Source organism: Poecilia mexicana, unplaced genomic scaffold, assembly GCF_051168715.1.
Source record: "Poecilia mexicana isolate PSO_F unplaced genomic scaffold, ASM5116871v1 scaffold_1, whole genome shotgun sequence".
Lineage (NCBI taxonomy): Eukaryota > Metazoa > Chordata > Actinopteri > Cyprinodontiformes > Poeciliidae > Poecilia > Poecilia mexicana.
Window position 1 is genome coordinate 19,941,373 of NW_028263370.1, and position 7,871 is coordinate 19,949,243.

A 7,871-nucleotide genomic window follows, 5' to 3' on the forward strand; every position below is an offset into this window, starting at 1 on the left:
GCAAATTTAAAGGATTATGATTGAAGTTTCCAGAGTCGTTTGGAGATGCAGAAGATGCAGAAAAAGAAGCTGTCTCTTAAAAAAGCAACTGATCGGTGAGTAATGGAGCAATGATATTTAGAAAGAATGAGTCATTAAAATTGTCATCACGTCTTTGACACCAGACATTTTTTCTTTTAAAAATATGGTATATTTTGTTATCAAATGCAAAAATGTGTTTTAAAAACTATTGCAGTGCGGACAGATGACGAAGTTATTTGTAATAATGATGAAGTTATTTGTAATAATGATGAAGTTATTTGTAATAATGATGAAGTTAGGTGTAATTATGTTGTTTCAAAGTCAGAAAACAGAAATGAAAACAGTGAATGAGTAAGGTTTTTACAGAGATACTAAATATTAATTAATAAATCAGATTTTTTTATATTTGGTCTTTTTAAATCAAGCAGTTACGAAGTTACTTTACAAAGGTTGAGAAGTTGTGTGTTGCTTTTTAATCTCACGGCGCAGTTACTCAATTATGATGATATTGATGACATTTAATGTCAAAATATCCTAAAAAATTAATGAATACCAAAATGTTTTCTGAATGAAAATCATGTTTTATACCTGCTTAAAGGTTTTCCTTTTTAAAAGGTAAAGAAAAAGACCTTATCTGATGCTGCTCTATGCAGATACGTGAAGGTTGACCCACCTCGGCATGATGAATGCTTCCTTACTTTCTGTTAAAATGATTTCACCACTTGGTGGCGCTGAAAGGCTGTGTAGAGGTTTCATCCCAAGGTGATCTGCTATGCAGATCATTTAAAAATGTAAAGAAAAAAAAACAAAAATGACATAATGTTCAATAGTTATTCATGACCAACAGATGTAAAAAAAAAAAAAAAAAATTTTTATGCACTTGTTTAACCCCATTTAAAATGTGCTTGCCTGAGATTGTGGTCAGACATGGCAAAAACCAGAAAGGAATAAAACTCTTTCTCTACCTGAAATTAAACACCCAATAATGACCAAGTTCAGCATAAAAAGATCATTAGACCCATTAATAAAATGTTATTTTTCTTATCTGTCTTGAATCTACCAAGAAAGAGCAGCATAATGGCATCTCTGAAGAATTTGAATCAATATTTGTCTTTGGGATCAATAAAACATTTTCAAATTTGATTTATTTTTTTTCTTAAAGGCTAAATAATGCAATCATACCCACTGAAAAATCAATATGTTTTAATTTATAGTGAACTTTAGAATAAGTTGGAACTGGAAGACAGCTTAAATATCCAAAATAAATAAACAAAACAACTAAAGCAACAAATAAAATCGATACTGAAGTCTCTGTAAACAAATCTGCCACACTGAAACCTTTTATCATCCAGTTTTTAGTAGAAACAGAGAAAGAAAAGAGGAAAAACAAACAATTATTGAAGTCATTTTAACTTATAATGTGGTTAATTGATTAATTGCTTACTGTGACATGGCAGCTTGTTTCTCCTAAACATCATTTAACCGTTTGACTGCAGTTCAGCATTTTTGAGTAAGTTAATTGCATTCAGTCCAGTTGCTCATAAGTTTCTGTCAACACAAGCTAAGTCAACAGTGACTGTCAACAGAGGTTTAAAGCATTTGTCACCCGAGGAAGCTTTAATGTCGCTCCTTAATCTCAGCATAGTGACAGAAGATTTCTGCCGCTGGTAAAAGCAGTGGATCAACTTTGACAACCTTTGAAGGAATCAGAACCAGAACCTGTTCACAAGGCAGCAATTAAATATTATGGACGGAGACTAAGTGTGCATACAAAACACACGATGTGATTATTATTGTACCATCAAACATGAAATCAGATATCTGGAGAGTTTTGGACTTCTACACTGTAAAACATTTGAGCCGCATTTAGTTGTGTCTACTGTCTTATTCTCTTGAAGTCAAATAAATTCAGTGAGTTTTAGATTTTGAACATAAATGTGTGAGTTAGTGAAAGATTAACTGACAGTAGTAAGTTGTGTTAACTTTTTATTCATTTTGTCAAACCTCCAAGAGTTGAATAAACAAGTTTTTAGGTTAGCATTTAAAAAACCTGAAAGAAGAAAAAGACAGGAGTGGGAACTATTTCCCAGAATGCTTAGCGGCATGTTTTTGTATCCTGAGATGGAGATGCGTTACATTGTTCTGACTGGTGTTTTATTTAGGAAAATGTTTGTTTTTATATCCTCCTCACACTAAATGTTTCTGAGCTGAATTCAGTGTGACGTTTAATAAAATTCATTATCAGATCATAAATATTTTCATTCAATTTGAAATAAGAATTTGAATTATTCTAGAGTAAAATACGTAGTTATTTTAACTTGATAATGTGAGTGAAATAACAGAGAAATGTGACCTTTAACTGGGAGAGGGCAGTTTTTTTTCTTGCATATTGTGAAATAATTATTTGGTTTAAATTGCAGCATTAAGTTAAAACTCACAATTCAAGATTAATGAACTTAAAAAACAGTTTAGACCACTTGTCTCTTGTTAAATCAACTTCATGAACTTTAACTTCTGAGTTAAAACCAAAGCAATTTTCTTGTTGACCTAAATTGCATTTTCATAGCAGCAGCTGGACTTTCATTTTCAAATTAAACCACCGTCAAATGTTTTACAGTGTACAGATACTGATTTTGTTTAGCTGTGCATGTAGATGTGGTTTTATTTGACACCACGATAACTTGATTGAATGACCATTTTAAAGAATATGTGTGCATGAAGCACAACTAATTATAGGCAGACATGTGGGAAGCACTCTGTCTGATCTATCGCCCTTCTCTGGCTCCGGGTCACGACACGATCCGCTCTGCAGACCGGCTGCAACTCTGCCATCATTTCTATTCCTGAAGGAGCAATGTGGGTGTTTTTGTGTGTGATTTTTGTCTCTCCAGACAAGTTTATGATTAAAGTCATTAATATTACCTTGACCTTCTGGCCCAGTCAGTAATTGTTTTCCATTGATTATAGAAAGCAGTATAGTTGATGTTCTTTTTACATACTTTGCTGTCTTTTGACAGACTCCATTCTTTGTTGAATAAATTAATTTTAGAGTTTTTCAGGAATTCCATGAATATCGTTAAATTTTGTCACTTGATGCTAAAAGCTAGCTTTCAGGAGAAAAGTGAAATCCCAAATCTGATGTTAGCGTCCATCTGCTGAGATCTGAAGGTAAAAATGATGCAGGAAAATATTTTACCCTGTTCTTCCATACATACGCATTACTTACTGTATTAGTTTACTAAGTATTAAGTATTACTACTTTTTGCTTAAGTTAAAAAAAATATGTTGAATTAGTAATAGTTTTCCTTGAGCGTAATTTTTGGGTTCTCTACCAGAGCAGACAGATCTATTATAAAGTAATCATGGTGTGAAAAGTTTTCTACTCCATTTTATCAGATATGTTTGCTGATTTTACAAGACAATTAACGGCTAAATTCCAGCTTGCTATGCTAGTGCACATGACCTAAAATACTTTAAATGTTTTAATAAACAAACAGGTAACAGTGACGCTCCTGCCTTGACAGCCTGGTACTGCAGCATGTCAGTGCTCTCCCATGTGCTTGTAGCATTAATAAACACATGTGCAGCTCTCCACTTTTTCAAGATGGCCTCTTTGGCAGCAGCAAGCCGTGTGGCATTACCACAACCTTCGATGACTGCTGGATAATGTCTCAAGTCAAATGTACATTGACTCCAGAGGAATGGCAGTGGTAAATCACATCCTCTGGAGAGCGCTCCCCATGATGCAACTGCCAGAAATCAAAGACAGCTTTATGACAAGGGGTGTCCGTCTGGGGGAATCTAAGATGTCATAAGACATAAATCATAGTAGGAGCCTGATCTTACATGCAGAAAGGAGAGGAGTGTTTACCAGAAGGATTTCTGTGAAGGTCTCAAAACTGCATGTGTGTCGTCTTCACTGTGTGTCCACATGAATTTCACAGTGGTAAAAATCAAACTGCTCTTATGGAAGCAGAATAAAATGCCTGTAGAGAAAGACAACAGAAAGTTGGTCATCAGATTTTGCTCTTGGAAAATGTCACATCAGTGTTTTAATTTATTTATTTTTCACCTTAAAGAGGAAAAAATTACTTTTTTGAGCTTTACATCAAGTAATAATGTTATTCCATCATCAAAAACATACCTGGAGTTTTGCATTGATTCCTTTATGAATGTTTGAGAAATACTTTCATCTCCATGGCAGCCATTTAGCTGTGCAAAACGCCTGGGTGGACCTAGCTCCGCCTTCGAGACGCAGCTCCTCCTCTGAGCTTCCTAGTTTCTGCCTCACAGACCAGGAAACCCTCACAACTCCCCCACTGAGCTCCTTCAGACTAGCCAGAAGCAATTAGCAAACACCTGGTGGAACTGCACATCAGCTGAACTCATAAATATTAACTACTTCTCAGTGTATCTGGAATGATGTCTTCCTGAAGGTGGAGTTTTTAAAGAGACAGAAGCCCAATTTCAAGGTGTTGAAACTTGGAGGGAATGTTTTCTTTTAAATCATATTTGATATTTATACTATTTCCATAACAAATTAAATTAACATAATTACTTGATTATGTCATAAAATGGCACTATGTGCCTGGAAAACATATTAATGCCCCCACTTTAACTTTTCCTCATTTTGTTTTCATTTGTTTGATGAGGCAGCAATGGCGGATGTTACATCGTAAATACAATCCTACATTTGTCAGATGGGTATAAAATACCTGGATAGTCACTGATTAGTGACAGGGATTGGGTTTGTATAATTTGTGAATATATGCTCCTTGGTGTTACTGACATAATCTTGCTAGGTATGATGTGAAGCTCTTTCTAGAAAATTTGTTGTGTATTTATTTACAACAAACATCTATTTATGTAATATTTGCTGCTTATGTGTCAGCAGTAAATATGATGTTTTGTTTCTTCCTTTTTGATAGAAACTACTACTTCTTTGAGTGAAGGTTGTAGTATTTTAGATTCATTTATACCACAGCTTATATGATAAAAATAAATTTCTTGTCGTTTGTTTATCAGGTTCTAAAATTATTTCATTGTCATTTATTCTTTAGTAAATAATGATAAACTGCAAAACTCATTTAATTTGTACTTTTAGAACCACGTTTATTAGCAATATCTTAAACTTTATTCTTACTTTGATTCATGTGGTAAGGACACAAATAAAAACACCTTTGACTCTTTGGTGAGCCTTTAAAATATATTTACCGCATATTATTGAACAACAGTCTATGCTACGTTCAATCTAAAATGCAAATTTAGTTCTTTTTGACATAAAAAGGCTTGCTAATGTTTTAATAACAAATGTATATGAATAACTGGGTTGGACTCACACAGTCAGTGTAGTTTATGTATCTCCTGAGTCAAATGCCAGTAAGATCAAAACCCAACCTTATGAAAAACATTCTCCTCAGTTCACTTCCTTAAAAATAACCCAGTAACAAAACAAGCAATCACAACAAGTTCAAGCGGAGACAGATGAAAAACCAACCCTGACCCCATTGCCTTAACCCTTCAGAAACATCCCAGCAGTAAAATATTTAATAAATCATGAAGGCATAGCTGGACAACACAGGCTTAGACAATGTGACCTTTACTGTTGGAAGAATCTGGTAACTATTTTAAGCAGACAATCATAATTTTGGTATCTGGAGCTCGTGAGAATTTGTTTTATTGTTTATGATGTTGAAAGTGGATGTGTCAAATTGGCCCAATGCCATAAGGTACAGCAGATGCACTGTCCTGTAAAACAAGGCAAACTCTTGTTTTAACAAATAAATGAATTATAACATGATTCCCAATCTCAGATTTTTCAAATCTGCACCACAGAGCCACAGTTAGAGACAGTTGACATGAATGCTTTATAAAGCTGTTTTGTTAAAGCTATAAATGGTCTGTGACATTGTATTGTACTCTATATTTAGAGGGAAATATTCTAGGTTTAACCTTGTCATAAGCATTATTGTCACATTTATTTTTATTTTTATGTACTTTTTTGCTAGCATTTGAGCAGAAAGGAATTTACTGTTCATTGAATCTGCATGATTAAGTCTCATTTGAGGGGTTTTTAAATAATCTAAATGTATTTAAGTTTGGTAATAGGGAAGTTAACCCACCACAATTCCTCTTTAAATTCCTGATCATTTTTCAGCCCAATGTACACAGAAATGGTGACAATCATTTAGTGCATAAATGTTTTATGCAGTGAAAGATGTGAAACAAAATTACAATGCTTGGATATTTAAAAATGTGTGTGGGGGGACTTTAGACTTTAAACTCCCCTTTGTAAAGATGAAATCTCGTCTCTGATTCCTGTTAAACTTAGTTCCTGCTCCTGTGTTGTTATCCAGACAGATGGTTGACCTGATAGTAATCTTACTTTAATTCCAGAGGAATTTTAAAAGATTCTGCGTGGAATACTGGACTCATTAGCAGATTATAGGAAAAGGGGTGATATAGAAGTAAAATCAAAAAAAGACTTGGTTGACTTTTATTCTGAAAAACTCAGACGGAAGCTAATTCAGTGGGCGTTTATGGCGGAACACAGAAGATTCGTTGTCATGGCTAACGGCACAAAACAGTCAAGAGATTCCCGTATTAACAAAGATTGAGGTCAACACATTGGTGAAGGTATTTATTTAATATCTAGAGCACGTACTGATGGCAGTATTGTATAGTAGCAAACTACGTTGTGGCTAGCATTAGCCAGCTAGCCATGGGAGCCCCACAAAATGGCTGGTGGGATGTGTGGGGCTGCGCAGGTTGGCCCGCTACTGTTAACTCTTTCTGTAAATGACATTTTCTTACTATGTGTCATGCCATTTGTTAAAGAATATTGCATAAACTTTAATTGAAAAAGTGGCTGTATTTTAAATCTGCGGAAAGCACATATAATGACTGACCGCTCCCTTCTGAACTATTCCCTCTTCTCGCGAGATTTGAGTCACTCCGCCATGCAGTGATGTTTGTTTTGGGATGAGAATATACATCAGTGGTCCCCAAAGTCGGTCCTGGAGGTCCGGCATCCTGTATGTTTTAGTTCTCTTCCTGGTGGTAGTAAGAACCTTTTCAGCATATCATTGTTTTTCTTAGGTCTCTAATGAGCCATCATTTGATCCAGGTGCGCTAAACCAGGGAGAGAACTAAAACATGCAGGATGCCGGCCCTCCAGGACCGACTTTGGGGACCACTGATATACATCGATGTGGATGAGCTCCTAACTCTACAGACATTTAGAGACAGAAGACTCTGATATTTAAAATATTGAGGAAATAGTAAAGACAGAACAATGGCAAAATGCTTTAATAATAAATTAGTTAGGAGTATTACAGGACTTTTTGTCCAATTCAAGCAAACTCCCTCCCTCTTTCTCAATACATGTGTGCTTCTGAGTGACCTGGTTATTTCTGGTGCACTTTGCATTTTCTTTTCTTTTAGAAAATTAACTTACCAGCGAGCTGATTGACTTCCTTGGTTCACTACTTCCTTTCTTTTCTGCTGTCTGTGAGGGGGATCCAACTGCCCTGCAGCAATTCTGGGAGATTAATTTGCTGTCCAATAATACGAATTTACTGTTTTTTGGTTAATTAGTAGAGAAATTAGACTATTTACTCATTAATTCTTTTCTTCTAGAAAACTTGATTCCAGGTAACACAGGGTGAATCCTCTGAAAACAGCTGAAGTATCAATCGGTGACTTTTTTTCTGCATGTGTGTGCAGGTTGCTCCATGTTCATCTATTGCGGTTCCTCTTGAAAAGAGGAACACTCCAATCAGGATTTGTATTCTGATACAGAATCAGTCAGTAATCAGTCTTACATTGTCATTTTTTTGCTTCACACAGTT